At 34.1% G+C, this 15,403-nt stretch overlaps 1 protein-coding gene across 3 annotated transcripts in view; it reads right to left on the reverse strand.

Annotated features, from left to right (window-relative positions):
• Positions 1-15,403, reverse strand: part of Fstl5 (follistatin like 5) — a 718,855-nt gene that overhangs the window by 352,682 nt on the left and 350,770 nt on the right. The gene's annotated exons all lie outside the window — the stretch shown is intronic.

Genomic DNA, 15,403 nt, shown 5'->3' on the forward strand with positions numbered 1-15,403 from the left:
ATTCTATCTAGGGTGAGAGGGAATCTCAATTTTTTTAACTAATAAGTATTTTTTTATTGTGAAAATACCATAAAGAGGGGTTACAATTACATGAGCAAGGTAATGGGTACATTTCTTATCAAGCATTGTTGCCTCCTCTTTTGTTAACCCTTATCATCCCTGCCCTCCCATCTCCTCCCCCCCATCTGACATAACGTTAATGTTGTTTTGATTTATATTTCTTTTTTTTGGGGGGGGGTCCAGTCGTGGGCCTGAACTCTGGGCCTGGGCACTGTCCGTCAGCTATTCAGTTCAAGGCTAGCACTCTACCACTTGAGCCACAGCACCACTTTTGACATAAGTTTTCCACAAGAATTCTGTAATTTCATGTTTACCATGGAATTGAAAGAGTATAGCAGACAGATAATAAAACTCACCTCCTTGTTCCCTTCTAGTAGAATCCAATTTGTGAATGTTCTTGTTTTGATTACTGACAGGCTTAGATTATTTAATCTCTTATTCTCTAATTTTAAATTCCACTACTACTATAAGGCCATGAAAAACACATGTTTTTGAGGGTTTTTTAAAAAATTAATGTATTTAATTGAAAGATGCTTTATGTACATTATAAGTAGCATGATTAAATATGAATAGTGAAGGATTCATAATGTATGAATATATTACTTTGCATATATTTGTGCTGCACATTTTCCATACCTTACCCAAATAACATAAATGACCTAGCAACAATTTTACATCTACCTCTTTAAGAAAGTGTGATGAAAGAGAATAGCAAGTTTTAGATCAAATCTTTAATATAGAGCAATATTATTCTAATATAATATAATATTATTCAATGTAACAGTTATTTGTATTCAAAGGTGAAAATAATTTTATTCATTTTTATCTATTTGAGTCTCTGATAGTCATTGACAAAAACTTAATCATTTTTACTATTGTTAGAAAAACGTTATTAGAAAATAAAATTATTATTAGAAAAACATATATTTACTCATTAACTCTTGTGTTTCAGCCCACTAACATATTTCTTTTAAAATATAAAAACATTTTCCTAGTTTATTCTGCGACAGTCATAGTTTTAGAATTAAACTTTAATGGGATACAGAGTTAACAGATTTTGAGTAGTTGCCTTTATATTGCGCTATGGTAAAAGGACTCAAGACTGAAAAGTATAAAATAAATTTTAGGAATTAAAAAAAATCTCAACTTCAATTTCTGGCTCTAGCATTAAGGGTGTATTGTTTCTGGAAGAAGAAATAAGCATTTTTTATTATAACAAGAATTACTTTAGTATAGGGCAAAAACTTACAATTTTGCTGCTTTTGAAGAATGATTTCAATTAAAATTAGTAAGTTGCATTATCTGTATAACTTACACCAAACTAACTCACACTGTCTACATAGACCACTGAAATGTTTCGAAACACATAATATGTAAATCAAATAATATATTGAAAATGATATGTTAAAATAATATATTTAAATATAATTTGAAATCTTGTTTTGATTTAAAAATTGTTTACATGATGTAAAAGATTGGGAAACCACAGACTAAAGAGACATCACACTAAAATTTTTTCCTAGAACTGTTTGTTTGGTTGTACAGGTGCTTTTTTCTTTCTTTTTTTTTTAGTTAGAAGTCCCAGAAACACAATGGTAATATAAAATAATTTTCAAGTATTATGTTAAGATCAAATTGTTTAATTTCTATATGGAATGGTAATATTTGCAAATATTTACAAGTAGAGGTAGAGTACTTGCACTTGTTGCTTAAATACAGTTAAAAAATGTTAAAATATTTAATTGTGTTTTTCAATTGTTTGCCAAACTGTCTATGAAGGACAAGAAAAGAATATGTTTTGCTCAATTTGTTAAAGGAGTTGTCATTTAACAACACAGTTTTTGATTACAAGGCATCTTAATAAATGTTACCCCTTTTGACATTCTCACCTATCTCTCATACCTTACACTTTCCCTCTCATTTCTTAATTTGTAGGCTATAAATTGATTTTTTTATTGCATTCTCCTCTTCATTTTTCTTCTCTTTCCTCTTGACCGTACCATAAACCTTTCAAGTACCTATTTCCTGGTGTTTATTTTGCTAAACTTTGACTTTGCATTTGTAAGGAATTACAACATTTGAATTTGCCCTTAAATCTATTATATTTCAGTTGTATGTTTGCATACATTTGCATACTACAAAATATAAGTTTATAAGTTAATACCAGCTTCTGCATGTGAAAAGAAACATGCAACCTTTGCCCTTGTGAGCCACATTCACTTAATATAATTGTCTCCAGGTGTTTACATTTCATTACAATTGCTACAATATTATTTCTAAAAGATTAGAAAAATTACATTAGGTATATGCACCACAGTTTCTTGATCTATTCATCCAATCAGGGGCATCTGTGCTGATTCTACTTCTTAACTATGGTAAATAGTGCTTCAATGAAACTATTTGTGTTGGTAGCTTTACAGTATCCTGTTTTGTAATCTTTTGCATAAATGCACAGGGTAGTACTCTTGTATTATAGGGTACTTCTATAGCATAGGCTAAATAGGCTGGAAGAAAGACAGCATCTTCAACAAATGGTCCTGGGAATCTGTATATTCACATGCAGAAAACTGAAACTGGATTCTTGTCTATCACTTGGCAACAGCATCAATACAAATGGATGGATGACTTAAATATAAAACCTGATACCATGATATTATCTCAGAAATGAGTAGGAGAAATATTAGGCCTTCTTATCACAGGTAAAACTTTTTGGGTAAATATCTAGAAGAATAGAGAGTCAAAGAAAGACGTGATAAATGTGACTATATCAAACCAAAAATTTCTGCCTGGCCAAGGACTTAGCCAACAAGCTAAAAAGACAGTCTAAATAATGGGAGAAAAATTTTGCCAGCTATACATCAGACAATCGGTTAATATCCAGAATATACAGAGAGCTTAAAATGAACCCTCAACAACCCAATTAATTAATGGGCTAATGAGCTAAAGAGAGACTTCTCAAAAGATGAAGTAAAAATGGCCAATAGACACAGGAAGAAATGCTCAACATTTATGGCAATAAATGGAATACAAATGAAAACAACACTGAGATTCTACCTCACCCCAATTAGAATGGATATTAACAAGAAAAGAAACAGTAACAGATACTGGAGAGTACTTGGCTAAAAGAGAACCATAATACACTTTATGGGAAGGTAAACTTTATTCAACCACTGTAGAAAGGACCATGAAGTTTCCTGAAAGAATCGTAATTCTTAATGGAAGTTCACCAAATAATACTTTTTACTTAGTAAGAAATGTGTTAAGAATTAACTCTCCATTGAGTGACATACACTGTCTAGTTGGATCAAAAAGCAAGATCTGTCTATCTGCTGCCTGCAAAAGACATATCTTCCCACAAAATAAACATATGAAAGTGAAAGGTTGGAATAACATCTGACAAGCAAACTGCCCCCATAAATAGGCAGGAGTTGCAATCCTAATATCAGATAAAATAGACTTCAAATTAAAATCAGATAGAAGAAATAAAGAAGGTAATTATATACTTATGAAGGTATCTCTGCTTCAGGAGGATATTACAATTCCAAATATCTATTCATCAAGTCATGGAGAACCAAAATTTATCCAAGAAACACTACTTACCCACAAATCACACATAATTGTTGGGGACATTAATTGTTGGGGACTTTAACACACCACTTTCTCAACTGTATAGCTCATCCCAGCAAAAACTTAACAGTGAAAACTCAGACCTAAACAACTGCATAGATCAACTAGACTTATTACACGTTCTTCTCAGCAGCACATGGAACATTCTCCAAAATAGACCACATGTGTCCAAATTCAGAAACATTGAAATTATACCTTGCATTTTCTCAGACTACAAGGGAATAAAATTAGAATTCAACACCAAAAAACAGCAAAGAAAATCCTGTTACACATGGAAGTGGAACAACACACTGTCGAAACACAGGAGATCAGAGGAGAGATTAGAAAGGAAATACAAATGTTCATGATATTTAACAATAATGAACACACAAATCACCAGCTCCTCTGGGACACAGCAAAGGCAGTACTCAGAGGCAAGTTTATAATTCTGAGTTCCTAGATCAACAAACTGGAGAGATCTGAAACCATCAATTTAACAAAGTCTCTGGAGCTCCTTGAAAGTGAGCATAAAGCTAAACCCTAATCCAGTAGATGGAAACAAATAATTAAAATTAAAGCATAATTAAATGAATTAGAATCCAGCAAAATAGAAGAAAATCAACAAAACAAAGAGTTGGTTCTTTGAAAAAAAATAACAAAATTGACAGACCTTATTTAAAAAAGAAGAGAACACACCCATATAAACAAAGTTAGAGATGAGAATGATAATATCACAGAAACAACCAAGATTCAGAACATTATAATGGAATACTTCCCAAATCTTTATGCTAATAAGTTGAGAATCTGTAAGAAATGGATGAATTCCTAGCAACTATTGATATGCCCAAACTAAACCAAGATGAGTTAAACCAACTTTACAGACCCATGTGAAGCAAAAACTAAAGCCAGATCCTTATATATCACCCTGCACCAGAATCAACTCCAAATGGATCAAAGACCTCGAAGTCAAAGCAGACACTCTGAAAACATTAAAGGATGGAATAGGAGAAACCCTAGGTCTCCTTGGCTCAGGCTGAAATTTTCTGAATAGAGACCCAGAAACACAACAAATCAAAGAAAGGTTGGACAAATGGGATTGCATGAAGTTGCAGAGCTTCTGCATGGCAAAGGACATAGCTAGCAAGATCAATAGAAAGCCCACAGACTGGGAGAAGATCTTCACTAGCCATACAACAGAAAAGGGTCTCATATCTAAAATATACTTGAAACTCAAAAAATTAAATCCCCCAACAACAAATCCTCAAAGAAACAACTGCCCAATAAATAAGTGGGCTAAATACTTAAAGAGAAACTTCTCTGAAGAAAAAAGAAGGATGGCCAATAGACACAGGAAGAAATGCTCAACATCCCTAGCCATAAAAGAAATGCAAATCAAAACAACATTGAGATACCACCTCACTCCAGTTAGAATGGCAAAAATCAAGAACTCTAACAACAACAGATGCTGAAGGGATGTGGACAGAAAGGAACCTTACTTCATTGTTGGTGGGAATGTAAACTTGTTCAACCACTTTGGAAAGCAGTATGGAGGTTCCTCAAAAGACTCCACCTAGAGCTCCCCTATTACCCAGCAATCCCACTTTTGGGCATTTACCCAAATGTTTACAAACAAGACCACACTAAAGCTACCAGCACAACTATGTTTATTGCAGCCTTATTTACCATAGCTAAGATATGGGTCCAGCCCAGATGCCCCTCAGTAGATGAATGGATCAAGAAAATGTGGTATATATACACAATGGAATTCTATGCCTCCATCAGAAATAATGACATTGTCCCATTTGTTAGGATATGGCAAAACTTGGAAAAAATTATATCAAGTGAAGTAAGCCAGGCCCAAAGAAACATAGGTCCCATGGTTTCCCTTATTTCCTATATCTAGTATATGTATGAGTCAAGCGGAAAAGGTCGGATAATGTGATGTTAGGAAAATGAACCCTTAGATTTGTATTTTAATGTTTTTATTTCCTTTCATGCATTTGTTTCTAACCCATTTATAAGATTAATAAGATTATCTCTTTGTAGCTTTGTATGTCCCTCCCCCACAGTATAACCCTGCTTTCACTATATTTGATGTCAGTATAACTTGTAGAGGAGATGGGGAAAAACAAGTCGTTTAAGGATGCAGGTGGATCTGTTGCAACAATGAGAAGTACAAATTGCCATATCGAAAACGAGCTTTACAATGTTGGTGTGGGGGGGGGGAAGGTGGGGAGGATTGGGAGGGGGGTTGGGGGGGAGGCTGGGAAGGGATATGAAGGGTAAAGCAAGGAGGAGGCTGCAATGCTTGATAAGAAATGTACACATTAACCTGCCCATGTAATTGTAACCCCTCTGTACAGTGTGTTCACGAAAAAAAAAAAAAAAAGAAACAGCAATAAGACACTTCTAACCCAAGAAAAGTCCAGGACTAGACAGATTTACTGCTGAATACTACAAGTCCTTCAAAGCAGTACTCCTCCAACTCTTCAATAAAATTGAAAGTGAAAGTTCACTACCAAAATCCTTCTATGAAGCCATTATAATCCTAATCCCAAGACAGGCAGCGACTCATCAATGAAAGAAAAGTATAGATTCATTTCTTTGATGAACATGGATGCAAAACTTCTCAACAAAATTTTGGCCAATCAACTTCAACAATTCATTTAAAAAATCATACACTATGATCAAACAGGATTCATTTAAGGGATGCAAAGCTGATTCAATATATGCAAATGAATTAATATAATTGATCACATCAACAACAGCGAGGATAATAATCACATGATTATCTTAATAGATGCATAAAAAGCATTCTACAAGATTAAATACCCTTTTATGATAAGAACTCCAGAAAAACTAGGAATTCATTGAACATCCCTCAATATAATAAAGGCTGTGTATGACAAACCTACAGCCAGCATTGTACTTAATTGGGAAAAGCTGAAGCTATTTCATTCAAATTCCGGAATGAAACAAGTATGTCCACTCTCTCTACTTCTCTTCAATTTAGTATTAGAATGCCTAGCAAGAGCAATAAGACAATATGCAAACATAAAGGTGATCCAAATAGGGGAAGATGAAGTAAAACTTTCCCTTTTTGTAGATGACATGATCTTGTATTTAAAGAACCCCATGGACTCAACTCCCAAGTTACTCGAGATGATTCAAAACTTTGGCAAAGTAGCAGAATACAAAATTAACCCTCAGAAATCAATACCTTTCTTGTATGCCAATAATGAGAAGCAATTCCTTTCGTAATAGCCCCACAAAAAATTAAATACGTAGGTGTTAAGAAGTGAAGGACCTCTATGAGGAAAACTTTAAAATCCTAAAAAAGGAAATTAAAGCAGAATTTAGGAAGTGAAATAACCTCCCATGATCCTGGATTGGGAGGATTACCATCATGGAAATGGCAATACTGCCAAAGGCTATCTACAAATTTGATGTGATACTTATCATTATCCCAACCCATTCTTCAAGGAAATAGAAGAAGGAATCCAAAAATTTACACATTTTCTTGATCCATTCATCTACTGAGGGGCATCTGGGTTGGTTCCATACCTTAGCTATGGTAAATAATGCTGCAATAAATATAGTTGTGCTGGTAGCTTTAGTGTGGTCTTGTTTCTGATCATTTGGATAAATGCCCAAAAGTGGGATTGCTGGGTCATAGAGGAGCTCTATGTGGAGTGTTTTGAGGAACCTCCATACTGCTTTCCAAAGTGGTTGAACAAGTTTACACTCCCACCAACAACATGTATGGGAGGAAAAAACTGGAAGTGAGAGAAGGGGTGACATAATCCATAAGTAAATATACTTTCTGTCTGTCTTATGTAACTGTATAATCCCTCTGATCTTAGCATTTTCAAATAAAAGTAATAAAAATATCTAAATATAAAAAATAGTTTAAAATAAATAACTAATATTATATATATGAATAACATTTTTCCTTGAATAATCTTTCAAATAGATGTTTTCAAGGAAATAACTATAGCCAAGTAATTATAATACACTGAGTATTTGCATGTTATTTTAAAAATAAGACAAAATTGTCATATCAAATAATGAAAACCACCAAAATAATGGTATTGCGGTATATTTATTAATAACATATCCCAATATTTAATTGATTAAAGTCAATTAAAAGATATCTTGAGTAAATAGTCTATATATCTATCTATATATACAGAAAGAGAGCAAGAGAGAGAGAAAGGGAGTTAGAGAGATATTCAAGCTATGTTTTACATATTTATGTATTTATGTACATGTATATCTAAAAATAATTTTATTGGACACACACTACTGTAAAGTGGCTAGAATTCAGTTGAGAATAAAAGCTGATTCTCTATTTGATTTTTAAGCCATTTAATTTTCTCCTTTAAGTAGAGCAACAAAAAAAACACACTAAAAAGTTATGAAATTTTTTTTTATAGAAAATCTAGATTTATTTGTTAAGCTATTACAAAGACAAAACAATTATCATGGGAAGGACTCTGAGGACTTCATCGCAGTTCTTTTGATCTGTTATAGAACCTAAGAGAGTGGAAATTCAAGGCTATAACTTAAGAGACCAGAGAAGATGGTAAAGCAGGGCAGAAGCTACCCACTGCAATCAGTGGTTAAAGCAAATAATGCTTTATTAAAATTTTAATTTGTAATTTGATTAAGAAGTTTGAAAATTTATAAGCCCATCACTCATCTTTAATAAACACTCGCATCTTCTAATTCCTATGTGGAATTTCAATTTCGTATTGTACCTGACTATAAACATGTAATTTTACTATGAATATGGTAAAGATAGAGATCCCTTTAACTGAGAGATCACACTACTAGTTACTAATATGAAGGAAATAATAGATAAAAATTAAAATTTTAGCAAAAAATTTTCTAAGCATTATCTTCAAGTTTAATTTGTTTAAACATATAAACATATATTGATTAAACATGCACGATCACGATGAGAGCTCCACTGAGGGTCAACCACTCTAAAATACTTCTTTGTAATTTGGAAGATTCAAATGAAATATTTTTGCTTAAAAGCATACCTGTCCAAGTACAGGTGGCTTTTTCATGGCATTCTAGTTACTCAGGAAGCTGAAATCATGATTTTAAGTCACCCTGGGATGTCTGTAAGACTCTTTTCTTGAACAAATTCCTAAAAGAGTTGATGGTGGAGCTGTCGTTCAATTGTAGAGAGCCAGTTCTTTTCAAAAATGCTTAGGGACAGGTCCTAAGTTCAAGCCTGTGCACACTAGCACATGTATACACACACACATACACACACACACACACACACACACACACACACACACACCAAAAACAAGATAATACAAACAAAACAAAACCAAGAAAAGATGTGTGATCTTATATGTTTAAAAGTTAGTTAATTTTCTATTTACAATAACATTTTATAGGTAATTTATTTGGTGGATATCTTTCCCCCTGTGATATTATTAAATAGAGCAGACCCTAATGAAATGATTTTCATATAAAAAATAAGTTTAATAAATTCTCCCAGACTAAATTTTAGAGAAATATAAAGCAATTAATAATTGAACTATTACATGCTCTATTCAACTTGTCTTTAAAGTGTTAAAAAATGATCAAAATTTAATCCCATTAGTAAAAAGAACATTTGCAAATGTATCATATTTTAAATTTGTTAAAGAGAGAATGTGGTATTCCTGAATTCAATCACTTAACATAGAGATCTTTACTTCTAAGGGCTTTCGGAATATATTTTAGTGATTTTGGAGCCCAAGAAAGGTGTCAAGGAAAGAAGTTACTAAGTAACAGACTCTTCTGTGCCATGGCACCTATTACATAATAAATAACTAAAGAAGAGTAGGTGATTGTGTACATAGAGTAGTGATAGAATATAGAAACTTCAATCATCCTGATTTGTTTAGGGAATAGCACATACATGTACTCAAATATCACATTGGATTATGCAAATGAATATTTATTAATTAAAATAAATGTGCAATTTGATCTTGCACTCTGCAAATGTGTCTACAATTACAATTTTCAGAATAAAATGAAATATGGTAACAATTTGGTACCAATATTCAGTAACTGTAGCCTGAAGATACTTGCTCCAGCAAGAGTTTAGGTGGAGTCTTGTATAGGGAAGCCAAGGAACAGGCGCTAATGAAGAAACCCCAACCAACTTAAGCTAAGTTACTTCTCTCTGGTTCTTTAAGTACTGATACTTACCATCTGTACCATCACTTTTAACCTTTGATGGAAATATTATTAATTCTTATCTCTAAATCCTGCTACTGGGGTTGGGAAGTTGGCTCAGAAGTAGAGTACTTAACCTCACATGCATGAGGCCCTGGTTTCGATTCCTCAGCACCACATAAGCAGGAAAAAGCCAGAAGTAGCACTGTGGCACAAGTGGTAGAGCAATACCCTTGAGCTGAAGAGCTGAGGGAAAGCACCCAAGCCCAGAGTTCAGCCCCACAACTGACAAAAAAACACAAATCCTGCTATTTTTCTCAAAGTTTTTTTTTTATGTATTAGTGATCTAATATCTATAAAGGTTAATGTAATATTCTTTTCTTATTTCTGCTGTTAATAAATGGTCCCAATAAGTAATCATTTAGAATAACAATTGTGATTTCCTAGAAAAATGAATTTTCCATATAAATGTAATTATCGAATCTATACTCCATTAAGAATTGTTTTATATGAAGAACAATGACATTTCAAATATAATCATTAAGCTCTGTGATTTTAAATAACTTTTTTAAATTTTAGAATCTTAGTTATCTCTTACTTAGAATATAAGAGTCATAGGGATCTTAGACAATTAGTGTAAAAACATTGTCTTCTTTGGAATTTTTCTACACCTAAGATTATTAAGCCATTGTTACAGATTTCAACTGCTTTTATATACGTAGGTAATTGAATTATTCTAGGGTGAAGAGGTGGGTTTCAGAAGACAGGAAATTATATTTTTGAGTTTAAAAATGTTCCAAGTAGCTGGGTGTTGGTGGCTCATGCTGTAATCCTAGCTACTCAGGAGGCTGAGATCTGAAGATCACGGTTCAGAGCCAGCCCATGCAGGAAAACTCATGAGACTCTTATCTTCAATAAACCACTAGAAAACCAAAAGTGGCACTGTGGCTCAAGTGGTAGAGTGCTAGCCTTGAGCTGAAGAGCTCAGGGACAATGTTCAGGCCCAGAGTTCAAGCCCTCTGACCGACCAAAAAAAATGTGCCAGGCCCAATATCTCCAGCATATAATTATAACTTTTTGAGAGATAAAGATTGAAGGAGTGTGGTGCTTTAAAGCCAGCCTGGACATAAAAGGTCATAACACAACAATAACTAGGCATGATAGAACACACAAGTCATCTTAGACTACAGAGGAATCACAATGCCTGGGTGTAGTGTCACTTGACATCCCAGTGAGGTCAGAAAGCACAATAAGAAGATCAAAGTCCAACCCAGCTTCATGCATACAGCAATACCCTATTTCAAAAATAATCAGCATGATAAAGGGGCTATCATAATGACATAATTAGTAGCGTGTCATCTTATTTAGCATGAAGCCATGGGTTCAAACTCCAGTACTAGGAAGAAAAAAATAATGTACTTTGCTTTGCAGAAACTTATTTGATGCAGCCTCATTTATGAAGTCTTTCTTTGATTTGCTGTTTCTGAATCTTTACTCAAAAAGTTTCCACCTGTGCCCAGGAGCCCTAATGTTTTCCCTATTCTTCCCAAAATAGTTTTAGGCTTTCCAGTCTTACCTTGATGTCTTTAATCCATTTTGAATTGATGTTGGTGATTCTGCATGTGGATATCTAGTTTTGCCAGCACCAATTTTTGAAGAGGCTATCTTTTGTCCAGCTAATATTTTGGGGTCCCTTATCAAATATTTAGTGGTGGTAGGTCTGTGAATTTATTTCTGGGCCTTCTATTCTGTTCCATTCTTCTTCAATCCTGTCTTAATGCTGGTAACAAGCTGTTTTCATTACTCTGGCTCTGTAGTAGAGTATGAAGTTTATTATTGTTATTCTTCCAGCACTATTCTGCCTGTTAAGGATTGCTTTTGCTATTCAGGGTCTTTTGCTCTCCCATATGAAGTTTTTTACATTGCTTTCTCTATCTTGTTGAATAATGTTATTGGGATTTTGATGGCATTGCATTGAATGTATAAATTGCTGTGGACAGTATTGCCGTTTCCATGATGTTAATTATTCCAATAATTAACACTAAGAAGCATGGAAGGTTTTTCCATTTCCTTAAGTCTTCTTCAGTTTTCACTGTAGAAATCTTTTACATTTTTGCTTAATTCACAAGTATTTTATTTTTGTTGATGTCATTGCAAATAGAGTTGATCACCTGATTTCAATCTTTACTGTCATACAAAATAATTTACTGGTGTTTATTTTGTGTTGACTTTATACTCTGCAACTTTACCAACATTTTGAATTACCTTGAGTAGCTTAACGAATGAGTCTATAGGGGATTTTTAATACAGGATCATGTCATTTGCAGAAAGGGATAGTTTAATTCATATTTCCCTATGTGAATCCCCTTTATGTTTTATTCTTGCTAGGAATTCGGGTACTATATTGAAGAGGAGTGGAAAGAGTGGACAACCTGCCTCATTCCCGATTTTAGTTTTTCACTATCAAGAGTAAATTTGGCTGTAGGCTTTACATACACAGTCTTCATTATATTGAGGAATGTTCCAAATACAAAAGACAGCCTACAGAATGGGAGAAAGCTTTGCCAACAACAGATCAGACAATGGCTTAATATCTAGAATATACAGAAAACTTAAAATTAAACCCTCAAAAGAAAACAACCTGATTAATAAATGTGCTAATGAGTTAAAGAGAATCTTCTCAGAAGGAGTAAAAATAGCTATAGACACATGAATAAACATTCAACATGTCAGGCTATAAAGGAAATCCAATCTGGGTGTCAGTGGCTCACATTTGTAATCGTAGCTACTCAGGAGGCTGAGATCTGAGGATCGTGGTTCAAGGCCAGTCTGGGCAGGAAAGTCCATGATTTTCTTATCTCCAATTAACTACCAGAAAACCCAAAGTGGTGCTGTGGCTCAAGTGGTAGAGAGCTCACCTTGAGCTGAAGAGCTGAGGGACAGTGCCTAGGCCGACAGTTCAAGCTCCATGACCGACAAAAAAATAGGAAATGCAAATCAAAACATTGAAATTTCACCTCACCACAGTTACAATGACCATTTTCAATAAAACAAATGATAACAGATGTTGGTGTTGATCAGCCAAAAGGAACTTTTATACACTGTTAATGGGGATTTAAGCTTGGTCAGCCACTCTGGGAAGGAGTGTGGAGGTTCCTCAAAACCTTAAACATCAAACTCCTTTATAATCCAGCTATTCCACTCCTGAGCATGAACCCAAAAGATTACAAACCAAGATACACTAAAAACACCAGCACAACTATGTTGATTACTCCACTATTTATCGTTGTCAAGTGTGGAATCAGCCCAGATTCCCCTCAATAGATGCATGGATCAAGAAAATATGGTCTATTTACACAATAGAATATTTCTTATTCATCAGAAAGAATGATACTGTGGGATTTGTAAAGAAATAAAAATATTTGTTAAAACTTTATGTCAAATGAAGCAAGTCAGGCCCAGAGAGTCAAAAGACTGGTATTTTCTCTACTATTTAGAAGCTAGATTTAGCTGAAACCAACTTAAGTACATTAGGCTATATGCAAGTGTATGCAGATATATTAACTGAAATATGGTAGATTCAAGGGAGATCTCAAACATTGTAAATCCTTAGAAAGCCAAAATCAAAATAGCAAGATAAAGCATCAGGAAGTGGGTGCTCAAAAGGGATGGGAGGAGGGGTCAAGTAGAATGAGGTGGGAGAATAAAGAGGAGAAGAAGGGTAAAATGCAGACCAGAATCCAATGTATTTTCTATAAAATTAAGGAGAAGGGTACAGATGAGTAGGGGGAGATGGTTGAAAATTTTGAAAGGGGTGACATTAATCAAAGTATGTTATATTTCTAAACTGCATTGTAAAATGGCAACTCCTTTGTACAACTACTTAAAGGTAATTTAAAAATTAAAAAACAAAATTATAAAATAATGTATGCAAGAAACAAAAGAAATAATAGTAATAAAAAGTCTATTTTAAGAAAGTTTCAACTCCACAATGTGAAATGTCCTCCTCATCTATATTCCTTCTTTTATTTACCTTTGATCATCACACAGACTTCAAATCTACTCTTTCTGAAGACTGATTCAATTGCTACTACCTTACTTTCTCAACTCAGCATTTTAGATACATTTCCTATAACATCTATGTCTTCTATCTTGCATATTTTTACTAAATAAAATATACTATAGTGCCATACAAAATATACTAAAATACACTGTTATGTATATAGATATATGTATATATGTATGTGTGTGTATGTTTTTCTCACAAAATGAAGATCTGTCTCTCAGTCTATCTGCTTATCTGATCAACAAAAGACTCCTTGCTACTCCAAGAAAAGTTTGATGGTAAACACGTGGACCTTGACAATTATTTGAAATGATGGTGACTATAAACTCATGATATATTTTCTCATTTATCTACACGTTAGTTTCTTCATCTGAACATAGAATAATAAAGTTGCTTCATTTTCCTAATTTTAAAATAATAGTTTTGTATATTAGTTAAAGGATTAATGATTTCTTGTTATGAGCTTTTCATTCCAGGATTGAGTGAAAATGAAATTTTATTAAATATTAACTGTCTGGAATTTCCTTCAACTAAAAAGTGTACAAATTGGCCGGTTGCCAATGGCTCACGCCTGTAATCCTAGCTACTCAGGAGGCTGAGATCTGAGGATCACGGTTCAAAACCAGCCTGAGCAGGAAAGTCCGTGAGACTCTTATCTCCAATAAACTACTAGGAAACCAGAATTGGCTCTGTGGCTCAAGTGGTAGAGTGCTTGCCTGGAGCTGAAGAGTGCAGCAACAACACCCAGGCCCAGAGTTCAAGTCCCACGACCGACCAATACAATACACTATTGTATCCAATAGTGTATAAACTATGTTTAACAAAAACCTATGTAAGAAAATTATATTTATATAAATATTATAAAAATAGTGGATTTAAATGACTTTCCAGTTTTAGTCAACTGGTAGATGACAAGTTGCCAAAGGCCTCTATAGAAACTTTTTAATACAAGAACATATTTTATTTTCACACACACACAAACACACACACACACACACACACACACACACGGCCTGGGGTGGCCTCTGAACTCAATCTAAGTAGCTACTATTATGAAGCACTGGCTTCTTTGATTACTTTCAAATATCAACTAGTTAATTTATATTTTTCTGCCTATCTCTTGAACAGAGTTCCTAATTCTTCACTTTTCATTTTGTGGTTTGTGATCTTTCTCTTGAATTATTCTTTTTTTTTTTTTGTCAGTCGTGGGGCTTGAACTCTGGGCCTGAGCGCTGTCCCTGCGCTCTTCAGTTCAAGGCTAGCACTCTACCACTTGAGCTACAGTGCCACTTGCAGTTTTCTGCTGGTTTATTGGAGATAAGAGTTTCACGGACTCTCCTGTCCCAGCTGGCTTTGAACTGTGATTCTCAGATCTCAGCCTCCTGAGTAGCTAGGATCACAGGCGTGAGCCACAGGTGCCCGGCTTGAATTATTCTTAATAAATAACTTGACAGAAAATTTATGTTAGCCAATCATTGTCAAAAC

Source organism: Dipodomys spectabilis, unplaced genomic scaffold, assembly GCF_019054845.1.
Source record: "Dipodomys spectabilis isolate Male_0828 unplaced genomic scaffold, ASM1905484v1 ptg000436l, whole genome shotgun sequence".
NCBI lineage: Eukaryota > Metazoa > Chordata > Mammalia > Rodentia > Heteromyidae > Dipodomys > Dipodomys spectabilis.